Here is a 19,793-nt window from a genome sequence, read left to right on the forward strand (position 1 = left end):
ACACAACTTGATCAGGGTAAAGCAATAGACGCAATCTACATAGACTTCTGTAAAGCCTTTGATTCAGTGGTACATGACAAACTACACCTAAAACTAAAATCTTACGGTATCTCTGGACACCTGCATTACTGGATAGAAGCATTCCTGTCAAACAGACAACAAATAGTTAAAATTGGGAGCATCCTATCAAATTCTGTACCTGTCAACAGTGGTGTCCCCCAAGGCAGTGTTCTAGGACCAACTCTCTTCATAGTCTACATAAATGACCTCTGTGATCATGTTAAGAGCAACTGCATTCTCTTCACTAATGATGTAGCTATTCACCATCACAGACAATACTGCTACCCTTCAAAAAGACCTCGACTATGTATCAGAATGGTCAAACAAATGGCAACTTCAAATCTCAACAAATAAATGCTGTCTTACATATTGGCAAAAAAAATATATCAGAAAATAAAATACAGGCTGAATAGTCAAGATCTTGTTGATGATCCAAACTCTGTCAAGGATCTTGGAGTACTCATCTCAAATGACCTAAGTGCTAGAGCCCATTGTAACTACACAGCCAAAAAGGCATTAAGAGTTGTTAACCTAATCTTACGTAGCTTTTTCTCTGGTAATATTACACTACTAACTAGAGCATACGAAACATTTGCTAGACCAATACTCGAATACAGCTCATCAGTCTGGAACCCACATTACGTATCTGATATTAACACAGTTGAGAAAGTCCACAAATATTTCACCAGAAGAGTTCTCCACTCCTCTAGTCATTGCAGAATACCTTATGCCACCAGACTCAAAATTTTAGACCTAGAAAACCTAGAACGATGCCGCCCTCAGTTTGATCTAAGTATAGTATATAAAATCATACATTGCAATGTCCTACCTGCAAATGAATACTTCAGCTTCAATCATAACAATACAAGAGCACACAATAGATACAAACTCAAGGTTAATCACACCAAACTTGATTTCAGGAAATACAACTTCAGCAACAGAGTGGTCAATATCTGGAATACTCTACCTGACTCTGTGGTTTTTTTCCCCAAACCCCAAAACTTTAACTTTAGACTGTCTACTATTGACCTCACCCCTTTCCTAAGAGGTCTGGAAGGGGCCTAGATCAGCACACCAACGTGCCTACCATCCTTGTCCTATTGTTTCTTTTTTATTTTTTTTATTTTTCTTATATGTATCCATGTATTCATAACTATGTTTTTACTTATACCTATTATCTTGTAAGCCAGGGGTCCCCAACCACCGGTCCGTGGAACAAGTCCTACCGGGCCGCTGGTTTGCTGGGCGCCGCTATCTTTTTTTGATGAAAAAGTGCTTCCGGTGAGCTTTTCTGGGTAGAAAGCTCACCGGAAGCACTTTTTCATCAAAAGATGGCGCGCCAATATGCGATACCGGGCCACGCCATAAAAAAGGTTGGGGATACCGGGCCGCGGCATAAGAAAGGTTGGGGATCACTGTTGTAAGCAATTGACAAATAAAAATAAATAAATAAATAATCTTACAATAGTAATAATCAGCATTATAGCTATTCATTTTCTCCCTCTATATCTATGTCAATATCTTTAAGTCAAATATGTAACTACAGAATTGTGTGTCTTCTTCTCTCCCCCTCCCATTCACAAACTTAATATACATACATACATACATAGAAACATACATACATACATACATACATACATACATACATACATACAAGAGAGAGAGAGTAATATACAAATAAATACAACAATAAATTGGATTTTTATATCATATATATATATACACATATATATCATATATATCAAATTATTGTCTCAAATTGCAAAAAACCCCTATTGAATGAAAGTAACCAACTTGGCTTTATTCAAGGGATAAATAAGGCCTTTCATTTCTTTTTCAGTTGCTCCTTCTTATTCAGATCAGGTCTCAGAATAATGTTATAACACTTGGGAGAAAAAATGCAGCCCAGCAATCCAGCTTCTGAAGCCAAAATGGAGAAGATGTCCACCGCAACCACATATTTCCGCTTGGTGCTAAAATAGGTGGGGACAAATGACACCCAGACACTGCAAAAGACCAACATGCTGAAAGTGATGAATTTGGCTTCATTGAAGCTGTCAAGTAAATTCCTAGCGAAGAAGGCTACCACGAAGGTGACAGCAGTCAAGAACCCCATGAAGCCAAGGACAGTATAAAACATTGCAGCTGAACCTTCATTACATTCCAGGACAATTTCTTCAACCATGAAATACATATCCAAATCTGGAAACGGGGGAGAAATTGCCAACCACACTGCATAAATGAGCTATAAAGACAGAGAGGACAATAGTGTTGGCCATCCTTCTCCCCACCCATTTCCTCATTTTGGAGCCTGGCTTTGTGGCCATGAAAGCAAGAACTACTATGGTTGTTTTACCCAAAATACAAGAAAGCGGTATAGAGAAAGTTATGCCAAAAACAGTTTGCCGCATGAGATATTTCACTAGATCATGTTGTCCAATGAAGAGCAGAGTGCAAAGGAAGGAGAGCAATGAGAAGTGTGTAGGTGAGGTTCCTCTTGTTGGCTTTAACAATGGGAGTGTCCTGGTGTTTAATGAAGATTCCAGGTACCACAGCAAAGTTGACAGAAAAGGAGACTGCAATCATTACCAAAGAAATACCCAACAGCTCTTGGGAAGTTAAATAAGTTACAGTTCTTTGAAGACAATTATCTTGACCAATGTTTGGATATTGATCCTCTTGACATGGGAAACAATAATCTGAGTCTGGGGAAAAATAAAACAAAGCTGTAGAATCATGGTGTAGAACCACAATTGTTTTTATGCATGAAGAATTGAGAAATTGAGTCTACCAAGATCCTATGAATTACATAGAGTTCATATCGGTTTTTCTTAAAATACTGTACAATGCAATATATTATATAATGCAGAGTTCAGTTTTAATCACCCTTAATTTATATAGGTACAATAGCTCTCTGTCTTTCATTCTATCTATCTATCTATCTATCTATCTATCTATCTATCTATCTATCTATCTATCTATCTATCTATCTTTCTATCTATCTATCTATCTATCTATCTATCTATCTATCTATCTATCTATCTATCTATCTACCTATCTACCTATCTACCTATCTATCATCTATCTATCTATTTATCTATCTATCTATCTATATCTATCTATCTATCTATCTATCTATCTATCTATCTATCTATCTATCTACTATCTATCTATCTATTTATCTATCTGTCTATTTAATTATATAAAAGAATATTACACTAATAAAGAATTGTTGATTTCATACCAACAAACATTGCTTCCCTGTCAAACTTTTTATAATTCTTCAAGTAATAGGAATAATCTAAATTTGAGTAATCTATTTTTCTCAAGTATGTTTTACTATTTAGAATGAACTGATTGGATTTAGCATTAAATATCTCACTGAACTATGAAGAAGTTTTTCATTGCTATACTTTATAAACTAAAAAGTTCAATCTTTTCAGCTACAATTATACTTATTAAAAATTCAGTCCCATTTCTATTTATTATATCATTGATATAGTCAATATATTTCTTTGCTTACCCATTTGGTCAGCAATCTTGCCTTCTGGACAGGGTCTACAGTCATAGCAGCAAGATAATTTCCCTTCCACTTTTACCTTGCTGTAGCCAAAAGGACATTTCTCATTACAGATGGAAAGGGGCATTGTCTGTTTATAAATAAAATCAGATTTTGTTTATATGAAGAACTTATGTTTTGAGAATGTTCCATCTATACATATCCAAAAGATTCACAACTTTATTCAAGCCTCCATGTCCCACTTCCCCATTTTCTTTGATTTTAAATTAATGACAAAATGTCTTAACTCAGTTTTTCTCAAACCTGAGTGATGAAGAAGTATGATCTTCAACTGCCAGAATTGCCCAGCCAGCTCGCTGAAGCTGAGAGTTGGAGTCTCTTCAACAAACATTAACTGCTCATATTTTCTCTTGTACTCAATTACATCTGATTGTTGGAGAACACTTGGAATAGTTCTTGCAGTTTGTTGCAAGATTTTTCATAGGTGATTTGCCACTGCCTGTGACTAGCCCAAAATCATTCCGTTGTCTTTGGGTCTAAGGCAGAATAGAACTCACAGCCTCCCAGTTTCTTGCCTGATGCCTCAACCTCTACAGCAAACTAATTTTTCACACCTACTCATTCCAAGAGCTCTTTCCATGCTTGGTACAATGTAGTGAAATACTTGTAGAATAAATATACTACACAAGTCATAAACAAGGATAAATCATCTTGCCTTTATTGTCTTTCCTCATAGAAAATGATTAGTTGAACTCGTACTGCAGAAGTTGTATATGCTTAATATTCCATTGACACTCAATACCACATTTTATTTTAACTTTTATGAATGTTTCATTGCAGCAATCTGATTTTCAAAGGCAAATTATTTATAATCTTGCTGCAACAAGGGGAATAATTTAGTTTTCTGTGGTTTTGTTGGTTTGTTTGAAGCATGCAAAAGATTGGGGGGAAAATGGAATTCAACCTTCTTTTTAATGATTTGCAGAAAATATTGATCTCCAATTTAAAGTCTCTCGCTCACTTGTTTTCAACAGAAGCTGATTAACTTAACTCTATCCATAACCCTTTTTGTTCAGAATTTAATAACTTGGGAAATATATTCTTTGAATGTACGAAGCTGAACTCTCTATGAAGCTATTTATAAATCCATTTCCCTCTTGTAAATTTGTTGCATTTCAGAAATCAATTTTCTGCTTGCTTGTTGATTGGTATATGTTTTTTTTTTAAAGTGTCTGTCTCTCCTTCAACATTTTTAATTTATTTCTGTTGCAATGAATGGTTTCCTTCCATTGAGCTATGTAGGTCTATGGAGATTCTCATTCATCCAGTTCATGGCTTTTTCAAGAGGCAACTGGACTTTCTGATTTTTCTATGAAGATGTTTCACTTCTCATCCAAGAATCTTGAAGAAGTTGACTTTTGTCTCAACATACGCCCACACAAAAACCACCACAATGACGTAATCCCCAATTATAACTTCAAAAAAGGCAACTATAATCTTATAGGCAACGATCTCTCATCCCTTGATTGGCAATCTCTATTCACTGGATGCAATACTGTTGAAGGCCATTACAACATATTTTTACTTGAAGTCAAAAGAGTCATCAAACTATATGTACCAACAACAACTCCCAAAACAAAACAAAAAAACAGATTACCCATAACAATAAGGAAACTTCAATCCAAAAAGAGATCACTCTGGCGGAAAAACAAATCTGGTCACGTTGCCAATTTCAAAAGCCGATACAATTTCAAATTCCAATTTCAAAAGCCGATACAAAAATTTATGCTACCAGATAAAGATTGAATGCACCAATTATCACATTAAACAAGAGGAAAACCTTCTAAGCACCAATTCCACCCGTGCTTTTTACAATTTTGTAAAAAACAAACTAAAAGACTCAAGGTCCACCCCACCCCTGATAGGACCTAATGCACCCCTGATAGGACCTAATGCAACTGCAACGATGACACCATTAAAGCCAACATCTTTAACACATTCTTCAGCTCAGTATTTGTAAACAGCAATGGATCATGCCCAGTATTTCCTAGCCGAACCACAGATAACTACAATGATCAAATACATATCGATTTTACAGAAGACAATGTTGAAAAAGCACTTCGCAATCTAAAACCATCTCTATCTATTGGACCGGATGGAATATGTGCCTACTTCTTAAAAAAGCTGCCCACTGCCATAGCCAAACCTCTAAGCATAATCTTTGAAAAATCTTTCAGGACCAGCTCCTTGCCTAACCTATGGTCGCAAGCCACAGTCATCCCCATCTTCAAAAAGGGAGACCCCAGCCTAGTTGAAAATTATAGACCAATCTCCTTATGCTGCATCACCTGTAAAGTTATGGAATCAATTATTAACCAATCCATCATCCTCCACTTAGAGACAAACAACCTACTCTCCAATAAACAATTTGGTTTCAGAAAAAAACTATACTGTAATCTGCAACTCTTACACTGCAAAAACATATGGACGACACAACTCGATCAGGGCAAAGCAATAGATGCAATCTACATAGACTTCTGTAAAGCCCTTGATTCAGTGGTACATGATAAACTACACCTAAAAATAAAATCATATGGTATCTCTGGACAACTGCATAACTGGATAGAAGCATTCCTGTCAAACAGACAACAAATGGTCAAAATTGGCAGCATCCTATCAAATTCTGTACCTGTCAATAGTGGTGTCCCCCAAGGCAGTGTTCTAGGACCAATTCTCTTCATACTCTACATAAATGACCTCTGTGATCATATTAAGAGCAACTGCATTCTCTTCGCTGATGATGTAAAGCTGTTCAATACCACAGACAATACTGCTACCCTTCAAAAAGATCTTGACTATGTATCAGAATGATCAAACAAATGGCAACTTCAAATCTCAACAAATAAATGCTCTGTCTTACATATTGGCAAAAAAAGTCAGAAAATAACATACAAGCTGAATAGTCAAGATCTTGTTGATGATCCAAGCTCTGTAAAAGACCTTGGAATACTCACCTCTAATGATCTAAGTGCTAGAGCCCACTGCAACTACATAGCCAAAAAGGCATTAAGAGTTGTTAACCTAATCCTACGTAGCTTTTTCTCTGGTAATATCACACTACTAACTAGAGCATACAAAACATTTGCTAGACCAATACTCGAATACAGCTCATCAGTCTGGAACCCACATTACATATCTGATATTAGCACAATTGAGAAAGTCCAGAAATATTTCACAAGAAGAGTTCTCCACTCCTCTACTCATTGTAGAATACCTTATGCCACCAGACTTGAAATTCTAGAACTAGAAAACCTTGAATTACGCCGTCTTCGGTCTGATTTAAGCATGGTATATAAAATCATACATTGCAATGTCCTACCTGTCAATGAATACTTCAGCTTCAACCATAACAACACAAGAGCACACAATAGATACAAACTCAAGGTTAACCGCACCAAACTTGATTGCAGGAAATACGACTTCAGCAACAGAGTGGTCAATGTCTGGAATACTCTACCTGACTCTGTAGTTTCTTCCCCAAACCCCCAAAACTTTAACCTTAGACTGTCTACTATTGACCTCACCCCTTTCCTAAGAGGTCTCTAGGGGGCGTGCATAAGCGCACCAACGTGCCTACCATCCCTGTCCTATTGTTTCTTTTATTTTTCTTTTATTTTTCTTATATGTACCCATTTCATGTATTCATAACTATGTATACACTTATACTTATTATCTTGTAAACAATTGACAAATAAATAAATAAATAAATAAATAAATAAATAAATAAATAAATAAATAAATAGATAAATAAATAAATAAATAAATAAATAAATAAATAAAGTTTCTTGAATGAGAAGTGAAACATCTTCAAAAAATACTAGAAAGTCTATTGTCTTTTTAAAAAGCATCTTTGGGGATTAAGCTATGTAATGTCCCAAAGTGTCATTGTTTTATTACTGTTAGGAATGATAGTCACCTAACAGTTGGGTTCGAAATATATAAACCAGGATAGTCATTTAACACTGTTGTATCTTTAAGAGAATGCTGTAATTGTGATTGGCTGAGGTTCCTCCAACGGCCATAAGATGGAGCCAGAAACCCGGTTTGTTCTCTTCTTGCATTTCCTTATTGCCTTTTGCCTGATCATCATTCTGCTTGGATTGCTGTGAGACTTGCAAACTGTTAGCAAACTCTGTTTACTGGACTTTGTTTATGATACTGGACTTTGTTTCTGGATTATCCCTGGACTGATTGTATTGAATACTACCTGCTTTAACCGTGTATGATTTGGACTGTTTGTTGGACTTTGTTTACCCGTTTATAGGAAGTAAAACCTACATTTTACTGTTCAGTGTATCTGTATGCTGTATGCTCACTATGTTTCCCTGAGTGTACTCATTCTTCTTCTTTTTTAATTTTTTTTTATTCTTTAAAAACAAAAAAAATACAAAAATCTCATTTCCATTAACAGTTATTGTGTCATTGTATATACATGTTTCTTATTTTGTGACTATACATTATTTTTATCCTTATCCTTCACCCATTCGTACCACCTCTCCCATGTCGCATAGTAGTCTCGATCCTCTTTTCCTTTCAGTTCCATAGTGAATTTATCTAATTCAGCACAGTCCATTATTTTTTTAATCAAAACTTCATCTGGTGGTATTTTATCACTCTTCCAATTTTGTACTAATGTGATTCTTGCTGCAGTTAAGATGTGTACAATAAGGTATCTTTTATCTTTATTCAAATTCCCTTTGATCATACCTAATAAAAATGTTTCGGGTTCCAAATTCAATTTATATTTTGTAATCTCAAAAAGCCATCTCTGTATTTTCTTCCAGTACGTTTTGACCTCTATACATTGCCACCACATATGGAAAATATGAAAATTTTGTTTGCACTTCCAGCATTCTCATTTTAAGGTTGAATACATTTTCACCAGTCATGCCTGCACTAAGTGCCATTTACAAAACATTTTATATTTATTTTCTTTGAATGCCGTCGACAAAGTCAGCTTCCAGTTCTTGGTCCAAGTCTTTTCCCACTCATCCAAATTTATATTATGACCCATATTTCTCACCCAGGCGATCATTGATCCCTTAACAATTTCCTCCTCTAGTTCTACCTCCAGTAAATAATTATATGTTCGTGTTATAAATTTTATATCCTTGCCTGTCAAGATTTGGTCCAATTTTTGTAAATCTTTATCTATCCCTAGCTCCTTTACATCTTTCTTAAATTTAGTTTGAATTTGCAAATATACCCACCAGTCTAATATTATCCCTTGTTCTTTTAGTTTATCCAGTTTTTTGAATTCCTTCTGTTCATCTACCAATTCTTTATATCTAATCATTTTTTTTAGTGTCCCTTGTATTTGGATATAATATAGCTTTCATAGGTGAGATCCAGTTTGGTCTTTTCAAATAATGCTTTTTTTTTTTTTAATTTTCTCCCATGTTTGTAAAAGTGAGTCCCTTATCAAATGTCTATGGAAATAGAAGTGGATCTTATTCTTTTTATCCCATAGAAAGGCATGCCCCAACTTGGAGGTCATGACCTTCTATCACCAAAATTCTTTTATTTTTTAAGTTTATCCACTCCTTAACCCATAGTAAAATTGCTGCTTCTTAATATATTTCCCATTTTGGGAGTCCAAGGCCGCCTCTGGTTCTGCTATCTTGTAACATTTTCAATTTTATTCATGCTTTTCCCCCCCATCCATATAAATTTCATTACCTTCCTATCTAATTCCTGAAAAAAATTCTTATCCAATTTTATAGGTATTGTTTGAAAATAGTATAATAGTTTCGGTAGTATGTTCATTTTTATGGCCACTATTCGGCCTAATAGTGATAGTTGTAATTTTCCCAAATTGGCCAGATCTTTCCTTATCTGTGAAAGTAATTTCATATAATTATCCTCTTTTATGGAAGAGCATCTTCCTGTTAACCAAATTCCTAGATACTTAAGTTTTTTGACATTTTGTAGTTCCAATTTCCTTTCCAATTTTTTTTACTTTTTTGGTTATTACTTTTGTTTTATCTTTATTAATTTTTAGTCCTGCTACCACCCCATATTCTTCTAATTCTTGGATTAGATAGGTCCCTGACTCCATTGGACCTTACACAAAAAACACTAAATCATCCGCAAACACCTGTACTTTATATTCTTCATTTTTGCTCTTCAGTCCAAGTATCTCCTTTCTTTGTCTAATCTGATTTAAAAGCACTTTGATGGTCAAAATAAAAAGCAGAGGCGACATTGGACATCCCTGCCTAACACCTTTCATTATCTAAAAGTTTTCAGTAATCTCCCCATTTATAATTACCCTAGCTTTTTGGTTCGAATAAATTGTGCCAATCATTTTCTTGAATTTAGATCCAAATCCCATATTTTCGACCTGTTGGATCAAGAACTGCCAGCTGAGATTGTCAAAGGCCTTCTGAGCATCCAAGAAAATCAACGCTGCCTGCTTTCACGGGTGGGCCTCATAGTATTCTAATATGTTTAATACTATCCTTATATTGTTCCTTATCTGCCTAGAAGGTAGAAAACCATTCTGGTCAATATGAATACATTCATTTAATATAAATTTTAGTCTTTCCAACATTATTGTTGCGAATATTTTAAATCTTCAAAGTAATCTTTTCCAAGCCTAATTGGAATTGTTTGAAACAAATATAAAATTCTGGGTAATATATTCATCTTGATTGTTGAAATTCTCCCTATTAGTGACAATTGTAAATTTTCCGATTTCAGCAGATCTCACGCTATCTGCTGTTTAAGTTTGATATAATTATTCTCTTTTAGTGTACTACATCTTGCTGTCAAATATATCCCCAAGAACTTGATCTTATTCGTGACCTGAATTTTCAATAGGTCTGCCCGTTCTTCCTTTTGTCTTGATAGCATATTCTTTGTCAAGATCTTTGTCTTATCTTTATTTATTTTCAAACCAGCCACCTTTCCATATGTCTCTATCTTTTCTATCAATTTTGGTGCTGTTTCTAGAGGGTCTTCTAAGATGAAAACCAGATCATCTGCAAATGCTTGCGGCTTAAATTCTTTTTTTTTGATTTTCATCCCTTTTATATTCTTTTCATCTCTAATATTTCTGTTTAGCACTTCCAAAGTTAACACAAACAACAAAGGTGATAGTGGGCACCCTTGTCTTGTTCCTTTTCTTATATTGATAGAGTCTGTCAGTTCTCCCTCTATCATTACCTTTGCCGTTTGCTTATAGTATATAGCTTCTATTGCTTGAATAAATTTTCTAGCAAAGCCCATCTGTTCCAGCAGTAATAACATGAATCGCCAATTCACATTATCAAATGCCTTCTGTGCATCTAGAAATATCAGAGCCATTTGTTTTTCAGGATGTGCCTCATAGTATTCCAAGGTGTCCAAGATTACTCTCATATTATCTTTAATTTGTCTCTTTGGCAGAAATCCATTTTGATCAGGATGAATAAAATTATTTAGATATTTTTAAGTCTTTCTGCCAATATTGAAGCAAAGATTTTATAATCTGCATTTAGTAGAGAAATAGGTCTATAGTTCTTAATTTGTAATGGATCGGCCTCCTCTTTTGGAATAAGTGTAATATAGGCTTCTGACCATGATTTAGGTATCTTCTTCTTTAACATAACTTCATTCATAACTTCTAGCAATGGAAGATTCAACGATTCTTGTAATGTTTTGTAAAATTCTGCCAGAAGTCCATCTGGGCCTGGTGCCTTTCCATTATTTTGCTTCTTGAGTGCTTCAGTTAACTCCATCATCATTATATTGCTTTCTAACATTGTTTCAATCTCTTTAGGTATCTGAGGTAAATTAGTATTCTGTAAGTACTGTTTAACTCTTTCCTCATCAATATTCTCTTGCATATATAGTTTCCCATAGAAGTCTCGAATGATTTCTTCTCTTTACTACCATAGCAAACTTGGCCTTGTTCATCTATTAATTGCAATATTTTCCTTGATTCTTTCTCCTTTCTCAATTTGTATGCTAACCATCTACCTGGTTTGTTTGCATCTTCAAAGTAGTTCTGTTTAGCACCTCTAATTTTCTGTGCTAATTCTTCTTTTTCTATTTTACCCATTTTATATTTAACTATATCCATTTTTAGCTTGATGTCCTTTTTCTGTGGCATTTTCTGTAGCTCTTTTTCAAGTATTTTATACTCATCCTCTAAGGCCTTAGAGGCTAATGTTTTCATAGTATTTCTTTTCCTTGTATAGTCTATTATCAAGCTTCTGGCATATGCCTTCATTGTATCCCATACATTCTGAATTGATGTATCTTCTTTTTTGTTTTCTCTAAGGAAAAAAGCCAATTCTTTCTCCATCCACTGTGTGAAGTCTTTTTCCTTTAAAATAGTATTATTTAATGTCCATCTAGATCTTCTTTTTTGTCCTTTCCATTTAATTGTCATTGGATTGTGATCTGCCCAAGTACTTGTTTCAATATTTATTTCTTGAATGTTAGGTATTAATTCTGTTGACATCCATATCATATCTATTCTGGACCATGATACGTGTCTATTTGAATAGAAGGTGTATTGTTTAGTTTTAGCATTTCTTTCTCTCCATGTATCTTTTAAGTTTATTTCATCTACCATTTTAAAAAAAGATTTAGGGAGAGTCTTTCTGTTTTGCTTTATTGTTTTCTGTGCTGTATAGTCCAATTTATTGTCTACAATTCCATTAAAATCTCCCATCATAACTATATTAGCATAGTCCAGTTCAATCATTTTCATATGTAATTTTTTGTAGAATTCTTCTTGTTTGTCATTCGGGGCATAAATTGCAATCAGGAGTGTTTTCATATTATTGTCCATTATTTCCACCATTAGTATTCTTCCGTCATCATCGGTATAAATCAATTTTGCTGGGATAGTCTCTTTAATATATAAAGCCACTCCTCTTTTCTTACATTGTGTCAAGGAAGTAAATATTTTCCCTAATTTTGGCTGTATCAACAATTGTTCATATTGTTTTTTAATATGTACTTCTTGTAGACAAATTATATCAAATTTTAATTTCTCTAATTTATGAAAGGTTTTCCTTCTTTTAACGGCTGAGTTAAGTTTATTTATATTAATTGTAATCATTTTTTCTCTTCCATGGTTATATTTTGTAGTTAAGTTTAGCAGCTCTCATAGATCATGGTTCACATTGTTCTTTGGCTTCCACCTTTCCACCTACTGCACCTTCTCCCTTTTCAATCGCCATTTGGCAGTCCTCTTGGAATTCAATTAATGAGATTTCTTTTTCTGCCTCTTCCTCTTTACCTCCAAAAACTTCTGTATAAAATAATTCCGCTTTCTCAATTGAGTCAATTCTATGTTCTTGCCATGTGAACATTAAACCTTCTGGAATCAGCCATCTATAATTCACCTCTTTTTTAAGTAGCATTTTAGTCAGGAATCGGTATTCTCTTCTCATCTCTCTCACTCTTCTGGGTATTTGTTTAAAGACCACAATCTCCTTGTCTTTATATTTCAATGTTTTCTCTTTTGCCAGTTGCAATATTCGCATTTTAATGGCTTTCTTTGTAAATCTAATGTGAACTTCTCTTGGTAAGCTATTTCTCATCGCATATCTTGTGAAAACTCGATAAACCTCATCTATTCCATCCATCACCTTCTCTTGAGTTATTTCCAAAGCTTCAGCCAGTATTTCTATCATTATCACAGCTAAGTTTTTTCCCTTTTCTTCCTCTACATTTTGGAATCTAAGATAGAATTCTGATCTATCCATCTCCCATCTCAACATACCACTTTTATCTTTTTTTTTATTTTTAAAACAAACTTTATTAAATTTTTTGACACACACAAACAAAACATAGGATGCAGTAACATAAAATATCTTTTCTAGAAAAAACAAATAAACCATCTTATTTGAAAAGAAGATAATTCCAAATTATCACACTTCTATATATATATATTTATCTTATCTAATAAACTTAATATCTTTTCAAAACTTTTCTTTATTACTCCCTTTCCTTCTATTTAATCATATTTCTTCTGCCTTAAAAATATATACTCATTGAATATATTTTCATTAGTATTCTTCCACATCCTGTCAGACTTAAACAAACATTACACAAAACATAAATACATAAAACTTCTTTTTGGAAGGTGGCTTACCCCGAGTTAACTCTTTTTATACAGACATCAATCAAAATTTATATTCACTTAATATACTAGCCCTTCCGGTTGCGTGGCTTCGGCGGCAGCAGGAATTCATGACTGCTCGCGATTCCTGCTGTGCTTGCTGCCAAGGTGCCCTTGATCCAAATGGGTCTGGGGGATATGGCTGCCCTGTAGAGGCAGCCTAAGAGAGAGGGGATCCGGACAGGGGTTTGAGGGTGTCGCAGACCCGCTCCCCAGCCGGAAAAACCCCTTTTTCCCAAGGTGGTGGAGCGGCGGTCAGTGATGGCCGTCACAAAGAAACCTGCAGCCGGGTAAGATTTGTGCTGGAGGAAACTGAAAGTGAAAGTGTTGGCTGAGCCGAGACAATAACAACTCTTAAATACCCTGGAAACTGAACTGCTTGAATTGCCTGAGGATACATTGTTTCCCAAAGAAGATTGGAAAGCTGTGGTGAAAGCTGTTAAGGGGAAGTTTTTTTTTTATTCTCCCTCCCCATAGAAATAACAGACAGAGATCTGGAAAATCTACTTGGGCACCGAAGGTAATTTAATTTAAAACTTAAAGCCAAGGGATAAAGGATTTCTGGACATTGGATTTAAAAAACTTAAAATTCCTTTTATTTTTTACAAGGGGAAGGGAAGAGATAAAGACTCATTATAAGATTGTACTGAAGGAGATTGCTTTGAGCTTATAAGAACAGGATTAAAAGACATTAAGACTTCTAGAAGATCATCTGAGAAGTGTGTGTTTGAATTCTACCCTAAAGGAGGTGAAAAGATAGAAAGAAGAAAGTGCTAAATGAAACTGTTTGCTCTGATTTGGTTTGCTTTGTGACTTTGAGATTTCGGTGAAAGCTTGTTAAAAAAAGGGATTAAAGACATTAGAGTTGCGTTAAAAAAGAAAGAAAGAAAAAATGGCATTATCTTTGAAGGATTACAAATGGAATTTCAAAGACTGAAAAAAGAAGATAAGGGCTCTTTTGGATCTATCTTTCACATCTCTACATCTCTATCCAACAACCACAACCCAATCCAAAACCCAATCCACAAAAAAACACAACCCAGACAAATATTGATATCCCAATCCTCATCAGAGAAGCTGTTGAGCATGAACGGAAACGTCCAAACGCCATCTTATTTGGTCTAGAGGACATCAATGACAATGATGACATCACAACTGTCCGAAACATCATCAGTGATTATCAAGCATCAACCATCTCCGCTGATGAAATACTTGACATTTCCCGCATTGGCCGAGAGCTCAAAAACAGAGACGGCTCTGTGGCCCCACGCTTGTGCAGAGTCATTTGCAAAAATGAATCAAGCAAACGTAAATTCATTTACACTATAAATTCACTCGCCAAAACCAACACCAACCATAAGAACCTCCGTTGTCGCCCTGACCTAACCATACAGCAACGTGCCCGCTCCCGTGTACTCCGCACTGAACTCAAAAAACGTCTAGACAATGGAGAGAAGGACCTGTACATTGACTACCATGCTGACTGTATCAAAAGTAAGCCACACAACCCGCAACTCAGCTTTAACCCTCAACCACAACCCTACCTCAACCGATCCACCATCACCCAAGACTAGGCATGCACGCCCCTAACTACCTCAATTCCAACTACTGCTGGCCTTAAATGCAAACTACTCAATGCAAGAAGCCTCGTGAATAAAATATCTGAATTTTTCCTCCTACTAAATATGGCTAAATTCGACATTATATTTGTCTGTGAAACATGGCTCAATGCATCTCTCCCGACTCCATTACCACAGTAAGAGACTATCATGTTTACCGATCAGATCGTGAAAATCGTCGAGGAGGTGGTGTTGCTATATTCTATAAAAAATCCTTACATCTAAAAAATATCCAAGTTACCCAGGAGCTTGCTCTTCCTGAGACCATCATCTGTGAACTATCCTTAAATATCACAATTCGATTCTTACTATGTTACAGAGCACCTGATTATGACATCGAACATGTAAACAAGCTAAATACATTACTAACATGGGCTGCATCCTGCCCATACCCTTTTATCTTTCTTGGTGATTTCAATCTACCTCATATTGACTGGACCCTAAATGATTGTACAACTGAAATCATACACACAACCTTCTACAATGCTATTACAAATCTGGGACTGGAACAACTAGTAACCAACAACACTAGACTAAACAACTGCCTCAATCTCATCTTCTGCAATAGTTTGAATTTAATTTATGGAATACAAACTAAAGAACCCTTTTCCAGCAGTGACCACAATATGATTGACTTTTGTCTCAACATACGCCCACACAAAAATGACCACAATGATGTAATCCCCAATTGTAACTTCAAAAAAGGCAACTATGATCTTATAGACAATGATCTCTCATCCCTTAATTGGCAATCTCTATTCACTGGATGCAATACTGTTGAAGACCATTACAACATATTTTTACTTGAAGTCAAAAGAGTCATCAAACTATATGTACCAACAACAACTCCCAAAACAAAACAAAAAAGCAGATTACCCATAACAGTAAGGAAACTTCAATCCAAAAAGAGATCATTCTGGCAGAAAAACAAATCTGGTCATGTTGCCAATTTCAAAAGCCGATACAAAAATTTATGCCACCAGATAAAGACCGAATGCACCAATTATCACATTAAACAAGAGGAAAACCTTCTAAGCACCAATTCCACCCGTGCTTTTTACAATTTTGTAAACAACAAACTAAAAGACTCAAGGTCCATCCCACCCCTGATAGGACCTGATGGTAAAGACTGCAACGACGACACCATTAAAGCCAACATCTTTAACACATTCTTCAGCTCAGTATTTGTAAACAGCAATGGATCATGCCCAGTATTTCCTAGCCGTACCACAGATAACAACAATGATCTAATACATATTGATTTTACAGAAGACAATGTTGAAAAAGCACTACGCAATCTAAAACCATCTCTATCTATTGGACCGGATGGAATATGTGCCTACTTCTTAAAAAAGCTATCCACTGCCATAGCCAAACCTCTAAGCATAATCTTTGAAAAATCTTTCAGGACCAGCTCCTTGCCTAACCTATGGTCACAAGCCACAGTCATCCCCATCTTCAAAAAGGGAGACCCAAGCCTAGTTGAAAATTACAGACCAATCTCCTTATGCTGCGTCACCTGTAAAGTCATGGAATCAATTATTAACCAATCCATCATCCTCCACTTAGAGACAAACAACCTACTCTCCAATAAACAATTTGGTTTCAGAAAAAAACTATCCTGTAGTCTGCAACTCTTACACTGCAAAAACATATGGACTACACAACTTGATCAGGGCAAAGCAATAGAAGCAATCTACATAGACTTCTGTAAAGCCTTCAATTTAGTGGTACATGACAAACTACTACTAAAACTAAAACCTTATGGTATCTCTGTTCAACTGCATAAATGGATTGAAGCATTCCTGGCAAACAGACAACAAATGGTCAAAATTGGGAGCGTCCTATCAAATTCTGTACCTGTCAATAGTGGTGTCCCCCAAGGCAGTGTTCTAGGACCAACTCTCTTCATACTCTACATAAATGACCTGTGTGATCATATTAAGAGCAATTGCGTTCTTTTCGCTGATGATGTAAAGCTGTTCAATACCTCAGACAATACTGCTACCTTACAAAAAGATCTTGACTATGTATCAGAATGATCAAACAAATGGCAACTTCAAATCTCAAGAAATAAATGCTCTGTCTTACATATTGGCAAAAAAAATCAGAAAATAAAATACAAGCTGAATAGTCAAGATCTTGTTGATGACCCAAGCTCTGTAAAGGACCTTGGAATACTCACCTCTAATGATCTAAGTGCTAGAGCCCACTGCAACTACATAGCCAAAAAGGCATTAAGAGTTGTTAACCTAATCCTACGTAGCTTTTTCTCTGGTAATATCACACTACTAACCAGAGCATACAAAACATTTGCTAGACCAATACTCGAATACAGCTCATCAGTCTGGAACCCACATTACGTATCTGATATTAGCACAATTGAGAAAGTCCAGAAATATTTCACAAGAAGAGTTCTCCACTCCTCTACTCATTGTAGAATACCTTATGCCACCAGACTTGAAATTCTAGAACTAGAAAACCTTGAATTACGCCGTCTTCGGTCTGATTTAAGCATGGTATATAAAATCATACATTGCAATGTCCTACCTGTCAATGAATACTTCAGCTTCAACCATAACAACACAAGAGCACACAATAGATACAAACTCAAAGTAAACCGCACCAAACTTGATTGCAGGAAATACGACTTCAGCAATAGAGTGGTCAATGTCTGGAATACTCTACCCGACTCTGTAGTTTCTTCCCCAAACCCCAAAAACTTTAACCTTAGACTGTCTACTATTGACCTCACCCCTTTCCTAAGAGGTCTGTAGGGGGCGTGCATAAGTGCACCAACGTGCTTACCATCCCTGTCCTATTGTTTCTCTTATTCTTCTTTTATTTTTCTTATATGTACCCATTTCATGTATTCACAACTATATATACACTTATACTTATTATCTTGTAAACAATTGGCAAATCAAATAAATAAATAAAATAAATAAATAAAAATAAAATATTTTTCTTGGAAATGGCAATTTCTACCTATCAAGAAATACAACGACAGGAAGACTGGGATGAAGGAGAAGAAGCCATCTTTAATGGACAAATGCACTTAGTGGAGGAAGAAAAGCGGAAGGGGGGCAAGGAAAAGATGAACTTAGAACTTAAAAAAGCAACCAAGAAAAAGAAAAATGAGATGAAAAAGCGATATGATGTCAGAAAGCAACAGAAAAGAGAAATACAACAGAGAGGGAAGATTAAGAGAGTGAATTTGGGGAGATGGGGGGTCAAAAAGTTAGAATGGAGAAGAAAGAAAGGGGGAAAGGAAACATTAATTCCTCGGGTGGGCTGGTACAGTAAGATTAAGAATAATGTCAGATGGTGCTCCATTCAAAATCCAAGAAAGAAATACTTAGACTCCATTAATTAGAGAAAATATATATTTTAGTGGAAGTCAAATGGTAGCAACAAAAGAATTTTGAATCTGAGAAAATGAGCGCGTAAATCACATATACAAAGTGATGGCAACATTCCCAACTCCAATAGTTCAATTGGCTCATCCAATTAAAAGTTGTGTATAGCATTATGTGGGCATCTCCAGGTGGTGATGAGGCCTCTGTCCATTGACCTTGACATATTTTGATAAAGAGTTGCAGCTGCACATAGCATAGGATAGAAACCTAAGCAAGAACCTTCCCCCCCAACTTGTACAGTTCTGTTTTGTAACACCTCCAGATTGCTTCTCATAACCATATCCCCCCTCCCCCCATTACTTTTGGCAGCCAAAAGATGCAAAGCAAAGGAAGAAAATCTTGAAGGATGACAGGAACATATACATCTATTAGGAGAAATAAGGAGAACTCACATGGAGAATAAAGTGTTTTGCACTTGATATGTAAAGACTCTAAGTTTTCATCATAGAACTTATATATTATAATTATATCCTGAGACCAGCTGTTGTTGATATATAAACATAATCTTCCACCCTTTGTTTTACCTGATGTCTCTTCAATTCTGTCTGATCTAAATGTCTGAAATCCTGGGATGTATATGGTGTTGTCCCCATGAATTTGTGGATTAAGCCAGGTTTCAGTAAAACAAAGAACAGTTGAATTGTAAAAATCAGAATTCCATCTATTTAAGAGATGAATTTCATCCATCTTGTTAGCAAGTGAGCGTAAATTAGTCAGAAAGATTGAAGGGAGAGGAGTTTTTTTCCCCCATTCCTTAGTCTGTTTAAAATTACCACTCATTTACCTCGTCTCCTTTTTCGGCATTGCCACTTCTTTGCTCTCATTGTTGTAATCCAAAGCACTGGGGAATTAGTTAGAATCTCCTCCGCGTTTGCAAAGACAGGTGGGGGTGATGAATCAGAAAGCTGCTCATTAAGGAAACATTGCCTAATTCTTAGCAGATGGTCTCGCGAGTATTAAATCTGTAGTGAATTGCAGATAATAATAAGGAATAA

This window comes from Notechis scutatus, chromosome Z (assembly GCF_049901735.1).
Source record: "Notechis scutatus isolate UNSWTSFEM ecotype Mainland chromosome Z, rNotScu1.2, whole genome shotgun sequence".
NCBI classification, from domain to species: domain Eukaryota; kingdom Metazoa; phylum Chordata; class Lepidosauria; order Squamata; family Elapidae; genus Notechis; species Notechis scutatus.